Source organism: Micropterus salmoides, unplaced genomic scaffold (assembly GCF_014851395.1).
Source record: "Micropterus salmoides isolate LMB-PRFRI ecotype aquatic unplaced genomic scaffold, ASM1485139v1 Ms_hic_scaffold_21, whole genome shotgun sequence".
Lineage (NCBI taxonomy): Eukaryota > Metazoa > Chordata > Actinopteri > Centrarchiformes > Centrarchidae > Micropterus > Micropterus salmoides.
In genome coordinates this window covers 10,500,035-10,525,165 of record NW_024041262.1, presented here as the reverse complement: position 1 = coordinate 10,525,165, position 25,131 = coordinate 10,500,035, and positions in this window count along the sequence as shown.

Here is a 25,131-nt window from a genome sequence, read left to right as displayed (position 1 = left end):
TCATCCGTCCTCCCTTCCACCCATCATTCACCTCTCTCTAAATCGCTCCCTAAATATCCTTTCTGCTTAGATACAGGCCATGTTATAAGGCCAGCAACTGCTGACTAGTGGGGCCGTGATACAGCCAGCCTCATCTGGCTTCACCACCTTACATTGGCTGGTTGGGAGATATGCTTGTAAATGTAAAATACAGCTTGACTTGGTGCGCGGCACTCTGTTACTGCGGCTTTTTACAGTCAGAAGAGAGGGGGCAAAGGTTGTGTGTGCATTCATGTCTTTATGTTTTATTACAGATAGGTATAATATATCAAGCTGAAATGGTCTTTATTAAATACTGAATATTGCAAGAAGCTAAATCACCGCCACAGAATACCTGTTTCGCTGTAAATGAATCCTCCTGTGAGGGCTGTGTTGCGTTCCAGATTAACCACCATAAAGCCATTTTGGTCACGTTGTTTTAAAGGTGTTTCATCTTTCTGGGTGTTGAGTGTCTGTGTCCCGCGATGACCTCCAGTAAATTTATAAATATGTTTCAGAGGTCACTGAAAAGCCAAAAACAAACTTAGAAAACATGGAAGGGAGAGCACTTTTTAACATAGGATTGAGCATTTTTGCTTTTAGTTAGAAAGTCAGGAAATGTGGGGATAGATACAAGGATGCATGCAACAATGGTCACCAATTTGATTTGGACCAGTTTAAGCTTTCAGCAAGGTCCACTTGATCTCCACTAATATTGAATGTGTAAATGTCACTATTTTTTATTTTGCTACCTGCTATTTTTGTTCTTCTGGTCTTTATAAATACGTTGGTTACCAGGGTGACAGTGTTTTGGAAGGTGGCTGAAAAGGAAGAGATTGGATCAGAGATCCCACAGAGCTACGAGCCAACCAGCCGCAGCGCGCAATCTTTAAAATTTTGAGAGGTGCGTACTCAATTGTGGAGGTTTGCAGGTATTTGCGGAGCCTGAAGCGAGAAGCATGTACTTAATGCACTATATGTAATACAGCTGATTTGATTTTGACAAAACCTTAGGAAGGTGTATCAGTTCCAGTGCTGTCATATTCAAAAAAGGTTGAACAAATTTGAACTAACAATCGAATTAATTTGAACCAAAATCCCAAGAAAGTGACAGCCCTACTCAATTCAGGCATTTTCAAAATATCTTATATATATCTTACATTGCATCTTTTAATGGTTGATTACTATTTTGTAGTTCCTTTGTTCAGCAAGTAAATTGTTATTTTTATACATACTGTAAATTGACATATACTGTATTTTCAATCAGCAGTTTCTAAACTAAAATCAGTATTGGTCTTAGCCTTCAAAAACTCAGTGAAGCCCCTGGTATATCTATACATGTGTGTGCCTGAGAGAGAGAGAGAGAGAGAGAGAGAGAGAGAGAGAGCGAGAGAGAGAGTATACCTGGGGAGAAAACACTACAGAGAACCTTTGACAAATAAAAGGTGGGAGACCAAGGGGAGAACTAAAAGGAGGAAAAGCATCACAGGGGCCATGATGGAGAGAAAACATCAATACTGTGTGCATTTAGAGGAAGTGAATGAGAAAGAGAGAGAAGGACAGAACCACGGGAGAGAGGCGGGGAGCTCCGCTGAGAGACAGAGAAAGAGAGAGAGGGGGCTTGAGAATCAAGAGGGAAGTCTAAATGAGATTATCTGAAAGAAGTCGAAAACAATGAGAGAAGCATTCAGAGAAACAGACAAAGGGACGAGTGGAAGGCTTTCTACAAACTGAGCAGAAGGGAAAAATTCAGCCTTGTCACTTCCGCGAATTTTGTTCAAACAGATCTTCAGTTTTGCTTTCAGCGTGGACATAAAGACTTCTAGCCTCCATTAATGTGTGAACATCAGTAATTAACATCCTCATCTTACCTGCATTTGCACATTAAGTATCCAAGGTGATAGGTTGGAAGGCCATACATTGAGATAGACTCGCAGAAAAGAAAGAAAAGGGGAAAAATGCAGCCCTGCAACTCTACCAATGTGCATACATCAAAGTGGAGTAAAAGAATAAATCATACAGCTACTCCTGAGAGGATGGTTGAAAAACATGTTAAAGGACAAGGCTCATGTTATTCTATATGTTTCTTTTCATCAACAATGCGTCAAGCTCTCAATACTTTACAACTTCCGAACCCTGTTGATGGGATTTTTATAGTTTTTGGACAACAATGGACGTCCAAGGCATGAATGAGCTAGATGAATAAGCTATACCAGGCTTCAGGCAACACAGGATCAATTCTTTGTTGGTTATGGTACTTTTTGTAGGATTTGTTGTCAATAAGAAATACATCATCAGTAAAGAAACAGAATGTATCAGTTCACGAGGCACGCGGGCGAAGTTGACTGTAAGTACACGTATATGCTGTGACTTCCAAAATGGCATTGGGACCCACAGGACAATCACATACAAGGACTTTAAACACTGTGGTTGCGTAACAATTACAGCTCCTTTACTGGTTGGGGTGCAGCCTTTTGATAGATCTCTATGACTTATGTGAAAATTATAGTTGTGCAAAGATAAATGTAAATGTCTCTGAAAATGTACGCCCAGAAGGGGCTTCTGAAACTCAACAAGAGTTTCGTGGTGGTGACTGGTTCAGCTCCCTGGTTGGCACTGAACCTACATGCTATCTACTAAATTGATACATGCGAAAGATTTTTATTTTTCACCTATGCAATAGTACTCCCCAAGACATATAAACAGACTTTGAGGTGGAACATTCCCTTTTAAATCACTAGATCAGTATGAAACTGAGCAGAGCGTAGGAGAGACATAAATAGCCAAAAACAATTTTTGTCAGGAGCTAGCCGTCAGTTCAGCTAACATCCGCATAGTCAACCACCTAAAATGGTGTCTCTAAGGGCTTGCCATAAACATGGGTGGATGGGAGTGTGTGTCTGTGTGTGTGTGTGTGCGTAGAAGGTTTTGGTGGGGTCACGTCAACAGAGAGTCAGTGATATAATTGCGCCTCATTAGTCGTACAGATTGGTGCCTTCCACTCCCTCTCCATTTTCCTCGCTCCGGACGACCCCATAGGACGGCTGCCACTCAGAAGAAAGTCATTAACCAATCACAGCATGCCGTTTGTCACTAAGGGAAAAATAATGATAATCGTAATCCTTAGGATCTCCCAGATAACTGATTTATTTCATTTAAAAGCCAAATTACTGTGCTCAAATGCAGCGGAGGCCACAGTGGCACTCAAAGTGGAGCGTCAAAGAGGGCTGAGCGGCGTGTCGTGTCTTCATTAACTGTGCGAGAGGGAACCAAAGACTCTGCACGCAATTAATGCAACATCACAGCGCTAACGTTTGTCACTCGCCCCCATAGACACACACACACACACATACACATATGTAGTGAGTGACTTAGACACAACAGCACACTGCTCATTACTCCTGTGCAGGTCTGGTCTCCATGGTCTAGGTGATGTGATGGGGGCTGTGGGAGCAGCCTCCCAGTGATGTCTGACACACACACACACACACACACACACACACACACACACACCTAGCTTCACCTGCTATAGGGGATCAGGATGAGGGAAACCTCTGATTCACCCCCTTTTATCTCAGGCAGATACAGACACACAGAAACACTCTCTCTTTTCTGTCTCTCTCTCTCTCACACTCACACACACACACACACACAGTCATATCTTGATTAGGCAGCTTAGGTGGTCCCGGGGAAATACACTCATCTCTGTCTGTCTCTCTGCCTCCCCCTCTCTGGCATGTTGTTATCTCCAGGGTCCAAATGTTTGGAGATATCTTCACACACACCTGATGGCAAACAACCTCAGTTGTCTCCCCGGCCTGTCCTTCTTCTAACAGGCTCCTGCAGCCTTGACCGGACCCACAGCCTGTTTACAAAGGGTCAGCCCCAACATGCTATTTAGCCCTGTTTGTCAAAAGGCAGGAACAGAAAGGTAAAAAGGCGGCAGGCTTTGCACTTCCAAAATCCTTCTCTGGGAAATTGGATTCCTTACCAACTGAGGAACTTAATTTGCATTTTGCTAAAAATGATGTATTCTACTGAATATTGGCCTGCTCTTTGCAATGCCAGTACAGTATATGAAAGCCATTTAAATCAATAGTTCCATTTCTGGTGAATTTCCCTTTTTTTCCTCTTTACCAATGGATATTTTTATTTATTGAGGGTTTGTTAAAATGGTGAGATTAGCCAGCTTAGCTTATTCATATGATACTGGAGGTGCAGCAAATAAGCTTGTGTAAAAATGTATTATTTAAAGTCAAATGTATTGCGTTGAAATCTAGGAATACAGCTCACCAACAACTAGGCTGGAGGTTAAGCTCAAAATTAAACTGCACCCGGATGCATGAGATGGTATCTATAACTTTATCTGACTGGGAATGTAGGAACAATGCTAATTTCATATCATAAACCCAAGCCATGAGTTTAAAGTGACAATATGCCTCTGTGTAATTGTAGGGATGTCATTTTTAATTTGCTCATACATTTCCATCTCTGTAGGAGGAGATGTGAACTGACAAACATTAAAGAAAGAAAAGAAAAAAAGGACATGAGCTTATGCATGATGAAATGAACATATATTGTGGAACAAAGTATCATCAGAATGGTCACCTATTTTGAGTGTGGTTTTATTCTCCTATTGTTATTACAAATCATCAAAAGTAGAACATATTTGGTTTTCCCTACGAAAAGGCCCTCATTCCCAATAGAGAACTTTGGTGCTCACATCGGTGCTCTGTTGAATACATGCACGCTCATCCTAGAAAGATAAACACACCCAGACACAGGAAAGAGGAGTTCCTCGTCAGTTACGCAGATAGTAAAATAAGTTATAAATCAGCTAATCTATACAGTATGCAAAACAGACAGAACAGGTTCAATGGGCAACAGACATTTGTGTTCCAGATAACAGTGTGTTTGTGAAGGGAGAACCATTTGCATGATTAAAGGTATGTCAACTCTCCTCACACCTCAACTTTTTAAAGGAGTTCATCAGTCAATAGAAATGTCTGCATGACTTGTGATGTCCTCCTGCTCTCAAGCGCTAGACACAGGTAAATTCAGATGAGTTAGAAAAAGTCCGTATGTATTTTTTATTTAAGACTTTAACACTCAAAAACTGTTTTTGATCCAGTCTGATTAACAGACTGGCAACACAAGCAAACAACCCACCAACAGATTTAAATGTTGAGAGATCCTGATTGGTGCAAGTATGTGACATTGGAAGAAATGAAAGACAATTTTATTCATGTAATTCCATTATTATAATTGAATGATTATTATTGTATATATTTTGAGTTAACTTTGGTGTTTATTGCTCAGTGTTTCAGTTCAACAGCATGTAGTGTCTTTAATGTTCTTTAATTAATGTAGGTATGCTGACATAGGTGGCACTCTTGCCTTTGTCTGTCTAGGTTTTCTTATTACCTGTATAACTGTGTCCCATTGCAGGGGCCAGCTCCTTTAAAGTCCACTTTCCAAGACCAAATACAGCACATCATATCCGGTTGACAAGGCCTGTACTATTCCATAGGATCATCTATGTGGTGGGACATACCCAGCGCATTATGTACAACCCTAATTATCTCAAATCTGTCACTTCAGTGTTGTGTTTGTGCCAAACCTTGACAACTTGTAAAGAGAGGAAATATGCACAGGTAAATCAAATGTGAACTGAAATTATTTTTAAAAATGTGTTAATAATAATAATATAAAATGTGTTTGTTGTAGGTTGTCACTGTCATTTACACATAATGACAGAAAAATGCATTTTATGGAGATATTTACCATAAGCCTGTTATACAGCTTGCAATTCCACAAGACAGGAATTAACCTTAGCCAAACATAATCTTCACTGTACACATGCAACTTTGTGTGTCAGTGAGTAAACCACGGTGATGAAATTCCTGCAGTGGACCGGTAGCAACGAAACTGAAAGATGATTGACATGAGTACAGACAAGTACGCACACACAGAAACACAACTTGCACATATTCTTTCTATCTCTTACACACACACAACTGATCTGGTTGAGTGGGCTCTGTTCAGCACCTAATGACTGTGCTATGTGGTTTTTATTTTTCTTACTCCCGTATCGTTGACTCATGCTCCTCTGCTTAGTGTGTGTGGGTGTGTGTGTGTCAAAACGCTAACAGAGTTCACTCTTCTCATATTTACAATAACTGATGATGTGGTGTGACCGGTGACTGTAGCCAAAACTATTGCAGACAGGTTTCAAAATGAGCAAGAGGAGGAGCTGTTCAATTTTTCAACTGACTGGCCGTTGAAAGCCTGAGCTGCTTGAATAAACACACAAATGCGCACAGACACACTCACTCACAAGTATGTATAGGCTCATATATACAGATACACAAACACATACACACATACACAGCCATGTAGCATAATAAGTAAATGATAAAAAGGGAGAATAAAAAATAATTCATGCTACTTCATCTTCAATCTTTGTTTTGCTGGATTAGTTCAAACTGGCAAACAATGATGTGAAAACACACACATACACACACACACAGGGACAGGTATATCATGCATTCAGGGCCTACAGTGCCAAGGCGTTCAGTAATTGAAAACAGGGCTGAATAATCTGAGAGAATGACAGCCCTGAAAGATTATGTGAACTCAAACATTAACACAATTAAGTGTGTGAGCGCTGGAGTATGTCGCAGCATTAGACACTGTCTTAATAGTCCCCCAGCACAAAGACAGAGCAATGTGTGTGTGTGTGTGTGTGTGTGTGTGTGTGTGAGAGAGAGAGAGAGAGCCCATATCACCATGGTGAGATGAAGAAAGACCAGAAGCAAAGTAGTGGCTGCGTTTTACAGTGATATAAGTTTGATTACAAAACCAGAAATTCAACTAGACTCCTCCTGAACCCTGCGAAGGGAAAAAACACAGTGATAACAAATAGTGTTATTTTTTATAGCAGTGATCCGGTTGTTAAAGACAGACGCTTTATCAGACAGTGAGCAAATGATTCAATTGTCTCCTGGTGATTCCACGCCTTAGCAACAGCCGCCGGGTCGGTGTGGCGGCGGCCCAGTTCTGATTTATCTAGCAGGCTACACTCAGGTGCTGTTTTGTTAACAGGATTGCAGCCATTTATAACTGTGTTTCATTACTGTACTAAGAGCCGATAAGATGATCACTCACGCACACACACGCATTCCACAGACAGAGGCACTAATTCAATCCGCTGACAGGGAAACACGGCAAACAACATCCATTATGGCCTCAGAGCTAATTGGTAATGGTGGGGGTGAGGAAAAGAGGTGGGGAGAAGGGAGGCGGAGGTGGAGGGATGGGTACAGGGAGCAGGAGGAAGCCTGGGTTTGGTGGGGGATTTCCACAGTGAGGTGTACCTCCGGAGCATGTTCTATTTTTCACCATTGTTTGCAATTATTAATCACATCTATCTCTCCCACTTTCGCCTTATTCACCTAAAAGCCAGTGTTTCAGAGAGCAAGACCCATCTCTTCTTCCTACTTTCTTTTTGGAAGAAAGGCTTTGCCAGGAGGTAAAGAGGAAGTAAAAATGAGAATACCTGCCAATAAACATCCATCTGACCAGCTGCAGTAACAGTAAAAGCCCAAAACATAGATGGCATCTCGGCCCCAGGTGGCATCAAACTACTGGTGACATTTAATAATTCCCTCTCTCCCACTAACCCTCACCCCCTCCCTCCCTGATCACCTGACTCTATCACTATTACAATTAGAGATAAATCTTCTTCTATGCACAGAAGAAAAAGGGAGGGAGAGACAAGGTAGTGATGTATTACCGTCATTCATGCAAAGACAAGATCTTGTAGGATTCCTGGCTTTGGCTCTGTTTATTTACTTCCTCCATCACACCACATCAGCAACAGAGTGATGGTGGATGAATGGCTGGATAGGCAGGCAGACCGTCAGACAGATGGAGTTGCAGGGAGAAATAAATAATGCCAGTGGAGGTGTTTGAGAAGAGGAGAAGGAAAGAAGGAAATTATAATAAAGAGAGAGAGAGAAAAGCAAGGAAAGCGCAGCGGGGGAGATTTGAATGCCCGGGGAAGAGAGACAGATAAACAGATAGAGGCAAGTAGAGCAAGAAGAAGCAGGGAGCAATGGATGAGCAAATTTAGAGGGCAGGAGATAAGAGGAGAGATAAAAGCATGGAGGAACAGAAGGAGAGAGGGGGAGAGGGAGGGGGAGGCTGCTGCAGCATACAATGTTTACATGCACCAATACATTGTTGAACATGTCTGCTTACTTATGTCATTAGCTGGCACTACTGAGTACGCACACACAGTATGTGTTTTAGCAGTTAGATACACGTGTTTCATGTTGACAGATCCTAATCCTGTGTGTGTATGTGTGTGTATGTGTGTGTGTGTGTGTGTGTGTGTGTGTGTGTGTGTGTTGCGTGTGTCTGTTTGTCCCCACCTAAAGAACAACTCATAAAATAACTGATTAAAAAATATAGCCTATAGCATACATCTGACACACTTTGAGAGTGAGTCTTGGTCATTTTTTCACCAAGAAGCTAACGGCATTGGCTGTCAGTTTATAACCAAATACCTGCAAAACTACATTCTGTACTTTGTGTTTTGTGATGATTAGCAAATGTTAGCATGCTAAAACACTAAACTCATACAGGTAAACATGGTGAACATTATACCTATAAACATCAACATGTTAGCATTGCCACCGTGAGCATGTTAGCATGTGGACATTAGCATTTAGTTCAAAGCACCACTAGCCTATACCAATAAAGCCTCACAGAGCTGCTAGCATGGCTGACTCTCAGTCTTGTTCAGTGACTGAAAATGAAAACTCAAAAGCTATTGAATTCACTGCTATGGAGAATATAATGAGAATTGTTTTCAGTCCAACTCAGATTAATTTCCATATTGTATTAAAATGACGTAAATTCACTTGAAAAAATATGTGGTACACAGTGGAAATAGTATGAAATGTATACACTTTGTACATGGGCTATTATACACACTGGAGGTGGGCTGGTATAAAACCTCTCCAATCTCGTGGAGTTTCCAGGCTTGTTTAAGTTCTCATAAACAGGGTCAACAGCTGCGCAGTGTCTCACTCTGTCCGGTGTGTCATACTCTGCAGACATGGAGTTGATATTCAGAGCCATGTAGGAGTCACTGTTGGGATAGGGAGGCCTGAAGCAGAACATCTTCTCCTCTTCTTCATCTTCTTCTTTAATTGAGGACTACAGGCACCATTATTGCAATAACCAACATGACGCTAAAACTGGCTACAAGCATTATAGGGAATCTAAACATGCTTTTGCCTTGGGGTGTCTGGAAGTTCTGTGTATCACAGCGTTGTGTCAGAGTCGGTACACTTTACTTTTTTGATCCAACGTCAGGAATTTCATTTGATACCCTAGTGTTTCTGTGTGTTCTCAGGACTGTGAGGCTAACAGCAGACAAGGGGAGGTCTTCGTAGTCAATCATGGCGCAGACATAACTGCCTGTATCTACATAACTGATTGGGTCCAAAGACAGGAAGGGTGAGTTTGCATGGCTGTCATTTAATTTCAGTCTGTTCTTGTACCAGACGTAGCCTTCATTGGAGTTCAGATTTGCAGCACAGTTGGGGACGCAAATCAGCCTTATCCTCTGACCTTCAATCACTGTCCCATCACACTCCTCCACCAGGATGCTCACAGGAGATGTAAAAATGTGAGTCTCACCCCAGGGAAACCTTTACATGTGTAATATCCCATAACATTTTTAAACTTGTAAACAAAACAGTAAATGGATGTGTCACTCTGTTTTAGGCCTGTAAGATTCATAGCCCAATCAATGTTGCCACTTTTCACAGCAATAATGTGATGTGATGTGTACCTGTGGCAGGAAACAGGACCAGAATATAGGCCAAAAATACACTTCCTGCTGCCTTCAGCCCCATTGGTTCTTCAAATACACTGCACCAAAATTACCAAAGAAAAGGCATATGAAGGGAGAGATACACACTTTATGTCAAAACAGCTTATAGTTAAGGATTTGGGGGTGAATCTCATGCAAAGAAATTATACAGTTACCATCCAGAAATTAGAAATATTAATAATGAGTGGTAAGATAAATAATTCAAGTAACACAAAAGGTAACAAATAATTTGCATTGCTTAAGATAAAAAACAAATTTCTTTTACATATTATATAAATATATATATCTATACTTCATGGTTATTTGTTTTATTTATTTTTTTGCTGTGATATTAAGTTGCAAAGAAAACACATGGTTCAATTAAAATTAAAACTCGTTCTTAAAGACCAAGTAGGACTGTAAAATCCTCCACAGTTTCATCTCTAAGATCAGAAAAAACACACGACTGACTATAAAATAACATAAATGATCACACTTACAGCTTAGACAGTCAGAGAGTCCAGTCAGTAATCATGAAAACAACACAGCAGGTTTGTTGTTGTGGTTGGTTCAGATAAGTACCTGATGATGCGGATGTGGAAGCCCCCCATTCACACTCACCACCCACCCTTAATTCCCATTACTCAAAATGAGAGCATAAACAGCACAATTATGGTTTCTTTACAGAAAGTGCTTCTGATTTTCAGACAAACAAATGCCAAAATTTCACTTGATCAAGCTACAATAGACATACAAAGTGCTTTTCTTTATTTATGGTATATCTCTACCTGTCATCTGCTGAGAGAAGTGTGTATTCCCTCTCTTATCATTACTGGTTAAGAATACATCGAATTAATTTAAAACCGTTTATAATAGGATAAATTATAGCTCTAATTTTATACTAAAGTAATAGCTTTGCATGTCACCCTAAAAATGTTGTTTAGTCTTTTATAACAAGGTGCTGAGTTTTATACTTTGGTACCAACCAACACATTTCTGTGGCATCAAGTATTGAAAGCTGTCAGTGACCAATGGTTTGCATAGAATGCCTGATCATTTGCAATTTTACCAACTTAAATTATTCATGCAAAGTTATGTTATGACTGTATGTGTTTAAACAACATTTAACATTTGAGAAGTTTGCCTCCTTTTGTTAAATGAAACATTACGCACACGTCATTGCAGATCATATGAAACGGTGGATCGGCCATCATTGGCTATTGGCCAGAGACAGCTACATTTGTGTATTTTTATCTAAAGGCACATGTTTGCTAATTACTACATTACATTAATAGCCTCCTTAGCTTTGTGGTCATCACACCCGGTCCAGCAGGCTGCTACTCTCAAAAGTTCCATGGGTGACTTCAGTGTTGGGAAAAACCGCCTTCTCATGCTGTGTCCCATCTACCTGGAACTCCTTTCAAAGGACCCAATGGCTGGAGGTGCTGGTACCTCTTGGGAAGTTCAAATCCTTGATTACAGAGGTTTTTAAAAATGACTGTAACTGTTTTTAAATGAGCAGGCATTACATTAGTGTATTTTAACTGCTTAATGAACTTTTAATGTACTGGTTTTGATAGTAGGCTGTTACTGTTGCATATGTATAAAAGGGTAAATGTCATTGAATGTGGGTCTTTCCCCCTGGTTAAATAAAGGTTAAAACAAAATGACACTTTGGTCTGATTATGAGACTAGCTCAGGCTGTGATGGCTGCCAGATTTGACTGGATTTCATTATTGGCCAATTTGGGTGTAAAATCAATTCCAGCTAGTGGCACTTAGACTAGCTTTGGTGTAGAATCACCAGGTGTACCTGAGCCAGTTCTTGTGTTACATTCATCACCTACTCAAGTCATTATAGCTGGTTGTATTGACTTGATTGTGTAAATGCCTGAAGGGTTAAAAAAACTGTGCAAAACCATTTGGTGATTATTATTTGCAACACTTGAAGCATCTACTTATACTTACTAAGCTTTGAAAAATATTAAATGTATTAGTAAACACTCATGTGGTTGATCTCCGAAGGATGCCTCCTTTCCCACAGCACATTGCCTGCATGCCCAGGCAAAAGCTCCGTCTCAAGCCAGAACATGAATATCGTCCAGATCAGTGAGATGTGAGTAAGTTGTCAGTACAATATGTCACAAATGTCAAAAATACATGATACTGTCACCAACACCCCCACACTTCCTGTGTTACCTCTAAACAAAAAAACATATTTCTTTTTCCTGTTAATGAAATACTTTGTACTTTGCAATTCACACATGATACACTTTAATGTCTTTTAAAAGATACGCAGTGTGTTTTACCCCAAGGACATACAGTATATTGAAATGAACTAATTTGACATTATTTGCCTATATTTTGATTTAATTTAGCTAGAATTATCAGGAAAATGTAATAAAAACTTAAAGTCCTCTCAAACTTAGGGAATTACTTGGAAATCAATTTAGATAGATAATAAGATAAACAAAAAATGAATTACACTTTTAACACCAAAGTAGAGTGAAATGCTTTTGATTGAAAGATGTAATCAGAGACAGGAAATCTTTACTTTTAATTGTCCAATATATATTTTTTGGTTCAGAATCAGAGTACATTGTGTTTAGGATTTGCATGAGAACAGCTGAAAAACATCTAACTGGCTATATTGGATATTCATTTAGTATAATTTTCCTCCTAATCCTACTTCCAGTGTTGTTTTACAGTGTGTGTTTTGATTTTGGACATTTGTGCAAGACTTTTTTTAAAAAAGCCTCCAATTCTTTGAGAGATTGCAGATGGATCTCTGCACTGAATGGTAAGTGTTGAACTGATAGAAGGTGTTTGACTTCATTCTGGAGCTCATGAAACCACTTTACAATTTCTCTAGCAGTGTGCGTGCAGACATCTTTATCTTGGAATATGGGGAAATGATGCAAGAAAATGGCCTCATATTCCTCAGCTGTTATAAACCCATACAACAGAAGCATTGGACCCAATAGACTCTTATGAGAACCATGTAGACAACTCATTAGATCGTCTTACTCCTCTCCGTTTCTCAGGGCTCTGGGTTTTGTGGTCCTTACTCCAACTGTATCCTTGTGTGGCAGCGCTGAATACCTGCTTTGTGACGCTCACACTGCACAGTATTGGTTGACACTATGTCACAGACAGGTTGAGAGGTTGATTAAAATCTGTGGTCAATTTTGACACTGTATTTCTTCAAATTTTATCATCTTTCCTGTCACAGTAAATGTTTGTCTATCTCTGTGGCTTCATCTCTTGGCCCCTTTCATCTATTAGATGATTGCATGAAAGAATTTTGTCACTTTTGTGAGTGTTGCAATGCGTAGTTTGGACTCATGTTGCTCGTGAAAACCACATACCTATCAGGACTCTTTTCTTTTTAAACAAAATGTCAACTTTTAAGAAAATTGTTCTTGTTTTTTTTTTATATATATGACAGCTTATTTTTAAGACTAACAAATAAATTTGTGAGTTTATTTTCTTGACCCATATAAATTCACCCAGCCTTTTAATGAAAGCAAAACCATGAAAACATTTCATCATGGAACAGCAGCAGTATAACAGTACACACATACACAGGTATACCCTCCAGTTCAGACAAAGCAGTCCTGAAGGCTGACATGTTTTTACATTTCTTGTTCAGATCCAGACTCTTGTGTGTCCAAATGTATCTAAATGGTTATTTGAGGTAAAGCAAGGGCCAAGTCATGTTTTAACATCTTCCACAAATTTCTGCAATATTTGCTAGTGCATTTGTAGTTTGAGAAATTAACATTTTAACTCAGTGTGCACTTACTATCTTGTCTCAGAGCTCTCCTGGTCGATGACTTTGACCCCATTTGTTAATGATGAAAGCTCCAGAAAAAGCAAGAAAGTGGACTTGGAAAAGGTTTGATCATACTGCTACAAAGAAGTTTTCCATCACTTCCTTTCTGTATTTTTTCTTTTTACATTAGATCATTACACTACATTAAATTGCATTTATATTACATCAGTGTTTATTTCATTGCAATCAGAGACACATTTGTATTCACGCCAGACCACATATGTGGTATAGGTGCAAATGCGGGCTGTCACAGACTATGCAGTTTGTTCACTTTTTTCCCAAGCAAAGCAAACGCATCACTGTTCAAAGCAGTAAGTGAACGCATCGCAGTTCATAATGTTCTGTGCTGTGATCGTCTTCAGTTCAACCTGTTACATTCATTTTAGTACAAAACTAGGTCTAAACAAGCACTGTTATAGGATTAATAGCTCAGTAGCTAGCTATTAGTACACACATCATTGTTTCTGCCACTTTTAGTTGTTATTAGCAAGCCTGCAACCAGGAAATAATCATGATAGACAGGAGCTGCACTGCCAAAAGCAACTGACTTGTTCAGTGACAACATCGATTCAGTATAGTCAGTTTGGTTTGAAATCACACATGATAGTTCTGTAGGTGTATGGCAGGATGATGTAGAGGTGGAAGGCAAGCTACTGATGATGATGGCTTCCTGCCTTTTACATAGCCATACCGATTTCAATTAATTATTGTGTTACTGTCACGCATTAGCCCACTGGCCAGAAAACAAATGCTCCTCTGCAAACAATCAAACCCAAGAATAAACCAATGAATTAATTTATTCTTGAGGCGATGGCAGAGTCAAGTCCATGAAAACGGAACCAAACACCAACCATTATTCAGAGCAGAAGCGATGCCATCTGGTTTGAGTTTATATCTCTATGTGCATGTAATTTGTGCTGTAGTTGATCCGTGTACAGAGTAAACACAGTTTAATACACTGCGGGGAAAGAGAGAGGAGAACATCAGGACAGAGACGAGTGACGTGGTAGCACTCTCTTCCTCTGCTCTCTCTCTCTCTTTCTCTCTTGCCATGTCTGTCCTCCCTCTCCCTCCCATCTCTCAGACACTTTTGGTATGTTGATGGATACAGCATACTCAGCAATATTTCAAGGAGTGATAGAGGTGCAGAAAAAAAAACCTTTCATTGCAAAACAAACAGGCCTCGAGCTGCTTAGGCTTGTGTTGACAAATGTGCAGGGAGCATTAAGAACAGTCAGAAATGGCAATGTGAATCCCCTGAAGAATAGAAAGCAAAAATCTGACTACTTGGTTAGACCATAACCATAACCATAAGGCTTGGTAAATCTCACACTGACACACACACACACACTCGTGCAGTCCTTTGATGAGCCTGGGGCCTAGAGGGAATAATGGTTAGCAACCTGAAAAATGCCTTAATCACAAAAGGCCTCTGACAGTAATAAATGAAATAGTTGAGCCAAACACATTAATCCACGCCTGTGCGTCTGTGCATGTGTGTGGCTGTGTTTGGGTGTTTGTGTGCAACTCTGTGTGTGTGCGTCCCTGTTTGTGTATTTGTCTGCATATTGCTGCTAGTATCTGTGTGTGAGTGTGTGTGTGTGTGTGTGTGTGTGTGTGTGTGTGTGTGTGTGTGTGTGTGTGCGTCAGAGAGCGAAAGAGAGAGACAGCTGCTTTAGCGTAGAGGCTAAGAAAGTGCGAGGTAGTAACACCCTGTCAAAGCAAATAATCTTGCTGTCAGTCTCTTTAGGCTACTTCATACCTATCAGAGATGGGCACAAATATATCACAAAGTATCTTGTTACAAAATAAAATTCAAAATACTGGTGTGAGAAATTGTATTTATTTAAAATACAAGTCATTTGTCATTTGAAAATATAAAAATACATTCTGTATATGTTACTCACTAAGCGTTTTTAGTCTAACAAATAAATAAAACTCAGAAAATGTCACAAAAGTAAAATATTCGTATGCCTATTTTCCTTATCAAACAGAAAAATACAACTGTACACCTGAATTCAAGTTTCTCTCTTTTACCAAACGTATTGCCTTGTTAACTCATCGTAAAACACCTTTCATTCAAACTCGACAGAAACAAAATAAAACTCACCAAAACCGTCTTGGTTAGTCTTTCCACTTTTCCATCTCTCAACAATTCTGGTTTGGTTGAAATAAACCCTTAATTCACAGAGTTAGATGTGAAAATATTCTGGCACTACACGCTGTCGCTGCCTCTTTGATTCCCAACCTCCCACTCGCTCCCCCTCTCTTTGACGCCCCTCCTGTTCCCTCCTGAACCTGCCGTGTCTTTGTCATCTTTGTAGTGAGCCCAAGGCCTAGTCCACACGTACACGGGTATTTTTATAACTGGAGTTTTTCTTCCTTCGTTTAAAAAAAAAACTCTGTCTACATGAAAATGCAAAAACCTACTTTTACTTTTACAATCGCTGCAGCTTCCTCTGCCGCCATTTTCATAAGTTTGAAAATAACCTGGTGGTCCCGCCGCTTCCACTACGTAGCTAAGATGGCAATATTCATAGTGCAGGCGTGCCTGCACAGAGGGCTGCTGTACACACGCCTCTTGCATCAGGTTGTCAGTTGCAGTGACAAATGGGTTGAAATTGTATGTAGTGCGACGATTGTGTGTGTAGATTGTGTTTCATAGATGATCTGGCAACCTGGGTGTTGTCAGACAAACATCCAAATCTTGATTTATAATAAACTTTCGAGTCACCCAAAGAAACTTTTCAAAACCATATAATACAGTTCATACATAATAAAAGATTTAGCTGGCAAGAATATGCTAAACAAATACATTGATAATATATATACCATGAAACACACAATACATTAATAATATGCATATCAGGAAGCACTACGAAAGGTTAATTTAAACAGGTGAGTTTTCAGTTGTGATTTAAAAGGACCAACAGATGTGCACAAGTGTCACTAGTGAGCGAGTGGGTGTGTGGGGATGGAGAAGATTCGATAAGTAAGTAGGTGCTAAGCCATTGAAAGATCTATAAAGTATAAGTACTAAATACTTTAAAATAAATGCTGTATTTAAGCTTGAGGGCCATGCAAATTCCTGGGAGAAACAACAAAACAGGAGGGTGCTGAGAGATGGCCTTGAAATACAGGAGAAACCTGGTAAAAATGGCAGGTATGCTTGTGCCTAAGTTACGTCTGACTTCTTACTTCCCGTTTCCTACCAGTATACCATTTCATAACCTTAAAGGAATAGTTTGACGTTTTAGGAAATACCCTTATTCGCCTTCTTGCAGAGTTAGATGATAAGATTGATACCACTCTAATACCTCAGGCTGGAGCTATTGATTATTTTAGTAATCGAGTAGAATACTATTTTCCATTGATTCATTAAGTAATCAGATAAGAAATACTTTTGCTTGGTGCCCCCTGCACAGGGATCAACTGTGTAAATCATATCACTGTACAACCAAACTCACAGACTAACCAGTCGGAGAACAATAGCAACAAAAACACGTTTATACATCTACAACTAAGAATTGTGCCTTACCTTTGCTAGACTTCATCTCAACTAGCAATCATGATTTATGTTACATGCTAATGATAACGTTACCTTGTTTCAGGTCCACTCCGTGGACTGGAATGCTTAGACTGGAAACTTTCTGCTCAGATGATGAAACGTTGCCGTCATGCTGTTGTGGTAGGCTAGTTCTGTTTTACTGTAGACACACCGCACAGAGTTGTTGTTTTCTGTTAGCCTGAAATGACTGGATACTTTGTCTTTTTCTCTGGCCTGTCTCTACTCTTCATCCCTCACTGTTTATTATCTCTTCTAACATTTTGCAATGTGCACCATCAAATCAAGTTTTCTTCACTTGTCCGCACAAAACAGTGCACCGTATATAGTTATATTGATTAAACAAAGCATCGATGCAAAGAATTGTAGTTGAGCTACTCGAGCTTCTCAATGAATCGTTTCAGCCCTACTTATATCTGTCCATTAAATATAAGGCTATAGCTAGCAGCTGGTTAGCTTAGCTTAGTGCAAAGACTCAATACAGGCGTAAACAGCTAGCCTGGTACTGATGAAAGGTAACAAAATCCACCCAACTGCTGCAATGATTTTCCACACCAGTTTACTCATCACAGGAAGTACTACTCAGCCTGTGAAAAACAGTTGTATTTCTTCTGTGGTTCTGGAGGAGCTTACTATTGTCTGATCTTGGCTTGTGCTTGGAGACTACAATGTCTAATGAAAAACACTGTGGAGTTGCATTTTGGGAATTGTAGGATCTGACATTCACAGTCTCTGCTGCGTCCATTTTGACCATTCTTTCTTTAATCAGTCTCTTGCATGTGCCCTAACTTTATGGAAGTGGAATAGGAAATCGGAGTACTCCTGACACACTAACCAGGCTTACATCATTGCTTTCCAAAGGCTTAGTTTTCCACACTAGAATTGGTGGCTGCCGCTTTCAGATTTATCCACCCTGGAGACCACTTTTGAAAAGTTCAGTTGAACCGCCAGCATAGAGAAAAATTAAATACAGCCTAATTAGTGTTGACATACTTGACCTCCAACCACTACTCCCTTTGCCAAATTTTGCATGTTTGGCCTCCCACTTCTTCTTCCACTCTTACTTTTCTCATCTATCACTTTCTAAACTGTTTACATTTCCCTTTTCTCTTTGTCTCTAAAGTGTGTATTTTTAGTCACCATTTGGCCTCACCTTGTTCCTCCCTTCATTCTCTTTACCTTCGCTCTTTCCCTCGCTCTCCAAACTATATGTATATTTGGGTCTGTCTATGGGGAGTCAGGGGTCATTATTAATCTTGCTAGCTCTCCTAGCTTCAGGCATAACAGCAGGGCAGCATCTGTGTGTGTGTGTGTGTGTGTGTGTGTGTGTGTGTGTGCGTGTGTGTAAGTGAGAGGGAAAGGAGTGGTTGCGAATGAGTCAGTTATGCTTTTCGAGTAAAGGTGTAGGAGAACATGTTTTTGTGAGTGCACCGTCTGTATGCCGTTTAGGTGTGTGTGTGCGTGTGTGTGTGTGAAGGAGAGGGAAAGTGCATTTTACCATGATGGATCATGAGAGACCCACATTCTTAATGCACACTCGCACAAGACAGACACCCATGAGAAATGAGGTGGAGCCGAGAGGGGGAGGGAGAGAGAGAGGTGATGAGGAAACAGAGTGAGAGAGAAAGGAGAGTCCCTGTTCCTCCTGAACTCATTAACCGTTGTCCTCTCCGCCCTCCCTCCCGCACTCCCACAATGCCGAGCAGCGGCGTGCATCAATAATGCTGGTGACAGCACGAGGGGGACGGGTCAGACAAGCAACCGCCATCTCCCTGGCAACCACCACTACGGCCACCATTGCCACGACAACAATTGCCGAGCGCACTCAGGGGGTATCCCCCTTCCCCGCTGGCCCAGCTCCCCTCCTGCAGCCACCGCACAGCAAGGGCCGCCGCGCCTGCTGCTGCTGGATCAGAAGCAAGCTAAATCCGCAGCACGGCTCCGGCACAGGATGAGGCGAGAAAAAGCTGACTGATCTAGATTCTGAGGTGAACTGAATGGACAGGAGATTCAATCTGAGCAGAGTTTAGCGGCATTATTCAACAATTCAAGAGGAGGAGGACGGGTGAAGGATGTTCTGCAGGCAGAAATCCCAAAAAGAGTCACCGTAGCTGGTCTGTGAGGCTTACAAAGTATCGCGAGCTGCGTGGAAGACACAGTTTCAAGAGAAAAGTTACCCTTCGCTGTCAAAAAGCAAGTACAGTATGCATGTACATACAGAATAACTCAGGCTCAGGATGCAGGAAGAAAAGTTTAACATGATTTAAATAAGCCTGATAGCTGCCAGTTATATTTGGTGATTCATCTGCCTCTCACATTTTCTTGGTAGTTAAACCAGAATCAGTTCATTTTTTGTTTACATTTTTTACACCATATGAAAGGATTCCATGTTATGTGAAAAGGGTCCCTTATAATGCTAAAATTATGAAGAAGTAACTCCTCACTCTGCAGCTTACAGAGCTTTTTGGCCTCTTAGCTGCAACCCATCCTTATACCTTAACGATGGCAGGGAGTACTGGACCTTAAGTACAGTACATTACGTAAGTCACGTAACGTAAGAAGCATGACATGAAATGGTCGGAGTGTGGTTAGGTTTAGGAAAGGGCCGTGGTTTGGGTTAAATACATTACATAACTCATAAGTCACGTGACATAAGTTACCTACATAATGTTAACTTAAAATCTTAAATAAGCCAACCGTTCACCCATCCATCCAATCCAACCACCTCCTTATGCAGACTTTCTTGCTCCTAATACTTCGTCACATGACTTCCTCCTTTGCTACCGTCATGTGATCACTAGAGGTCATAACAATCTAAACATAAATATGGGTCGTAATAAGGTGCTGCACAATCAACCTATTTGGTTTCACTGACCACATCTTCAAAAAACAAATTTTGGCTTCATATTCACCAGGTAGCCATGACTCAAAAGGCTGGATGTATCAATGCACAAGCATGTGGTTGTAGCGTATATCTACCTCTCAGGTTGGGTTTTTTTTTACTGCCCCCTAGTGGAAAAGATTTAACGCAGTGAATGAGCCTCAAATAGATACAAAAGGCCCAGCCTGTGCTGGCAGGCTTCATCACCACTAGCCTCCGTGCATCCCATGGAGGTTTTCCTTGATTTTCCTGAAACATGAAATATTGGAGAGAACAGAACCAAGCTATAAAAACAATGACTTTGCTAACACTCAACAACTCCCAGCACAGCTCCCATTATGTTTTGACTGGGCGCCAGTCTCAGAGATTTTAAACTGTTAGGAGCAAACACACTAGATGTTTCTGGCATTGAGAATCACCATTTTGTAATTCAAAAAGTTTTTTGTGAGCTTCTTATAAGGCCTGGGTGCCTCACCTTTTATACACTCACTGCATTTTGCAATTTATTTAAAGAAATAAGCCTTGATTGCTCCCTGATTGAACATGTTCAACTTCGAGACAGACTATGTATATTGGTCTGTTGAGGGAAAAAAGTAAATAATGTACAAGAAATGCAAGACAACTGTTCAGCAAACTTCTATCAAATTGTACCAATGGATAAAATCATGATAAATATGAACAGAACCAGGCAGGGAGCATTGCAACTGAAATAGATGTTAAGTTGTTTTCTTCAATAAATACTGTCACCAGCTAATCACTGACAGCAGCTCCTACTACGTAGCTAAAATATCTACCAACCAAAAGTTGTAACAGAAATTATTAGAGCTCTTTTCTTTCAGTTTGAACATTAAAATGAGCTTAGATTAGTTTGTACTGCTACACACAGAATAGGCCACTGCAAAACTAAAAAACTTTGCATTTTACCTGCATATTCAGTGTTTACAGGTGTATAAGTCCTTAACAAGACATTTATACATTTCAGTGATACAGATTAATGTAATAGTTAGGAAGCAGTTAAAAGAACCTACAACAAGATAGATAGATAGATAGAGACCAGAGACTATATTCTGAGACTCTAAATTTGATTAAGCTCCCTTGCCTATTAACATTTAGTAACATAATTAATGCATTAAAGGTTAATGGTCCTGTCACTGCAAAACTGCACATATGAACATGGACACGTGTGTGTGTGTGTTGCAGTGTATGTCCAGTACAGACGGATAGCGAAGCGGCTGCTTTATGGGGAGAAGGTGAAGAAACAGAGAGACAGGTAGAGCAAACGTCTCGGGGAAAATTGGCGATGAAACGAAATAACGGGTCCTCTCCCAGAGGCGTCGGCGGAGTTAAATATCATATCTGGCAATCGTGTTTTATTCACGTATTTTCGGGCCGGTAAGAGGATCAGTGCGAAATGTCAGATATGAGTTCGCGCGCCTCACAATGAAGCGGCGGCGGCGCGGCTGCCTGCGCGAGTCCATGGAGCTCGCGAGAGGGATGTTTCCTTTCCTCTCGGACTGAAAAACAAGGCGGGGAGGGGCGGAGGGGAGAGGGTGAGGGAGGAGTTAATTGCTGCAGCTTGGCCAATAAGACAGTGAGACCCTCCGCGGGCGGGTCTCGAGTGTGAGGTCTCAGCCAATGAGAGCTTGAATGAGGGTCCGTGCCCCCACGTGGGTTTTGAGTCCCAAACAAAAGCCGCTGGGCTTTAGGCCAATCACAGGCGCGCAAGGTGTTAATCTTGACGCGGATTGGCTCGCTGCTTTTCACAGAGTCCTCTCACTCATCACGTTTAGCCCGTTGTTATTAACTCTTTCCTACCACACAGGAAGGAGCTGCTCTGCCCATAAAACACAAACCCGCACTGTAATAGCCAAATGTGAATTAATGAATGATTCAGAGGCGGTTTGTTTTTAGAAACGCGATACATCAGTTAATCCGGGCTGTTTCAAAGCCTCGTTTCAGACACATTTAAAGAAAAGCGAGGGTAATATACTGTACTATACTGGAGCACATGGGGCGAGCAGAGCAACGCTGCAGCCTTTTAAACGTGCGTGTTGCCCTAATCATAATCAAATCAGCATGCAAGAAAACCAAATGAGATTAAAAGCACATGAGAACGTGAGCAGTGAGGTATAACCCACATTCACACATCCAGGCTCTAAAATTGTGGGTCAAACATGCTCCTGTTATGCCATGTAAAGCCCGCTTTAGGCTCAGGCTCCACGGCAGAGAAACAGATTCGGGTAAGGTGACTGGAAATTATTGATACAGGGAAAATCCCCCCTCCCAGCCCTCTGTTTTTAATTGCACTGATGTCTTACAATTGATAATGCTTCACGTGATGTTGACGCCTTTCAGTTTCTGCGAAGTCCCCCTCAAAAGCAGAATACATTAAAAGCAGCCATTTTAAATAGCACTAAAGTCCTTCCCTCCTACGCTATGCAGTCACACAGGCACCAACAGTGTCTTACCAAACATCAATCTTCTCTCTCTTTTTTTAACCTCCAAAAAATATATAGGTAAGGTTCTCATAAAGAAGCCACAGTAGAAGGCTGACATCGCCCCTCAGTGGTGGCTTTGGGAATTACAGCCTGCCAGTCTAAAGTGTGTGTGCGTGTGTTTGTGAGGATGCAACTGTTTCAAGTGCATCCAAAGTAGAAAACAGCGATTAAAACGTTTGTTTTCTTATTGCAGTTCCTAAATGAATAGTTGTATTGATTTTAGAATGAAGACACGTGGTATGTTCTGCATGGATATGTTATAATATTGTTCATTTATTATTGTTTGTTATATAATATTGTTCCCTTTGGGTCGAGTTTCTCTTGTTAAAAGTCTGAGATGTCCTCCAGTGTATAATGAGAAGAGATGGAGGAGCAAAGAAATGGAGGTGTGTTGATGAGGAAAGGAGGACAAGGTGGTAAGACATGAAGGAAAGGTTTCACTTGTAAAAACGTTTTATCCAAGTCTTCAACAAAACACAGGCTAAGAGAGAATGATCTGGCCGGCACAAAGAGTCTTTTCTATTGTTTTCTTACAAACCTTACAAATGTTGTGTATTCTGTTGTGAATTTAGGGTAAGTACGAGACATTTGAGTATAGTGTCAGGATTTAAGTTTACATGTAAACAATTTTTTGCACGTTTTTTCACCCAATACAGCAGAGACCTTTACACTTCAGAAAAAGCAGTCAAACAAAGTCTGAGTTTTCCTTTTCTCTTTGATTTCCGACATGGTCGTCAAACTAGTTTTTTTCTTGTGCAACCCTTAGTCATGTTTAATTGGGTAAGCTGTTGCAATGTAATCTATACTCCCAGTGTCCCTATACAAATGTGGTCCTGATATGAGTTCATCTTCACTGAAACTGACTCATAATGTGTCGGGGAAGAGAGGAAGGAAACAGACAAAGAAGTGAACAAAGCTGGACAGCAGCAAAAAACCGTTAGAGCTTGTTTTGGCATGCTTGTGCAACAGCAATAACAAGGACAACCAGTGGACTCAAAGATTGATCCAGCTGATCTCTCTTTCATTCAGCTCACAACCTCTGGAATTGAAGTGAGGACGAGAGAGAGGAGAGGGTGGGAGACTTGAAGGAGAATAAAAAGGGTGAAGAGGATGACTGGAGGAGGAAACTGAGAAAGAGAGTGGAAGGGAGACTGTGTGTATTTGTTGATGTGTGTGCAGGAGGGGGGTGTCTGCAGGAGTAGGGGGGGGGGCACTGTGGGGTGTGAGGCAGCACCCCGCAGTCCCAAGTAATGGCAGAATAGAACTTAATAGGGTAGAAAAAGGCTGGAGGCTGTTAACTCAGAAACGGTCATTTTGAATTCCCCGTTCTCTTTCTGAGACACTCCCTTCCCTCTCATCCGCACCTTCTATATCTTTAACTTGTTTCCCATCCCTGCCTGCCTGTGTAATTTTCCGATTCTCCCTTCGTCCCCCTACACCCTAACCCATCTCCCACCGCGCACCTTTTCAGCTATTTCCCCTTATTTTCCTCTCTTTCACCTGCCTCTCCCTGTTCTTCATTTGCCTCCACTGCCTTTTCCTCTCCTCCTAGCCCTCACCCTTGCCTCCTCCCATCCACCCTTCCTTCCTCCTTCCCTGCCTCATCTCACCCTCCTCTTCTCACTTCCCTCCCTCCCTCCTCCTCCGTCTCTATCTCCTTGGAGGAGGTGTAATGATAGCTATTTGAGTGTCATCAGAGGACCGCTGTAATGGCTTCTAAAGCACCATCCCACGGTTGCCACAGTGAACCTGGCACAGCCGCCGTCCCCGAATAAGGGGTAGAGAAAAAAAACATCTGGTTGGCTATGGGCAGGCGTCACCGTGCCGACGGCAGCAGGGAGCGTCTGCACATCAGCAGACAATGACGTGGCCCCCGGGGGCCACAGAGAGTGAGCTAATGATGCGTGGGATAGGATACATATGAGGAGGAAGTACAGTAATAGTGATACTAGTGATTTAATAGTGATAGTAATGAAAATAATAGCACTGATAACAGTAACAGTATATTACTCTTTTTGATTTGTGAGCACTGTGTCTGTCTCCTCCTCCCACCTCCTTTTTCTAAGGATTTTATTTGTTTATTAGGATCCCCATTAGCTAACACCGTGACGTCCGCTAGTCCAAACACACAAATCACACGGTAGCAAGGTGGGGAAGCAATACGTTTATAGTGAAGTAATTTATCCACATCATTATATGTGTTCATGAACAGACAGGTAGATTGGAGAGTCCTTCAAATGTTTTTGTCCTGATGGACTTCATAAAGTAGGTGTGAAACTGCCACCTTATTGTAGCTTGCTAATGCCGTTAAATCGCCCTTTAATGTCCTAGTTTGAACTGTAGCCTACATGTTGAGAGGAAACCTAAAACTCTCAAATCTTGAAGATGAGTTTTCAGGGGTCACATCGGACTGTGCTTGACCACCTTTCTGCAGCGGACGCCCCTCGGA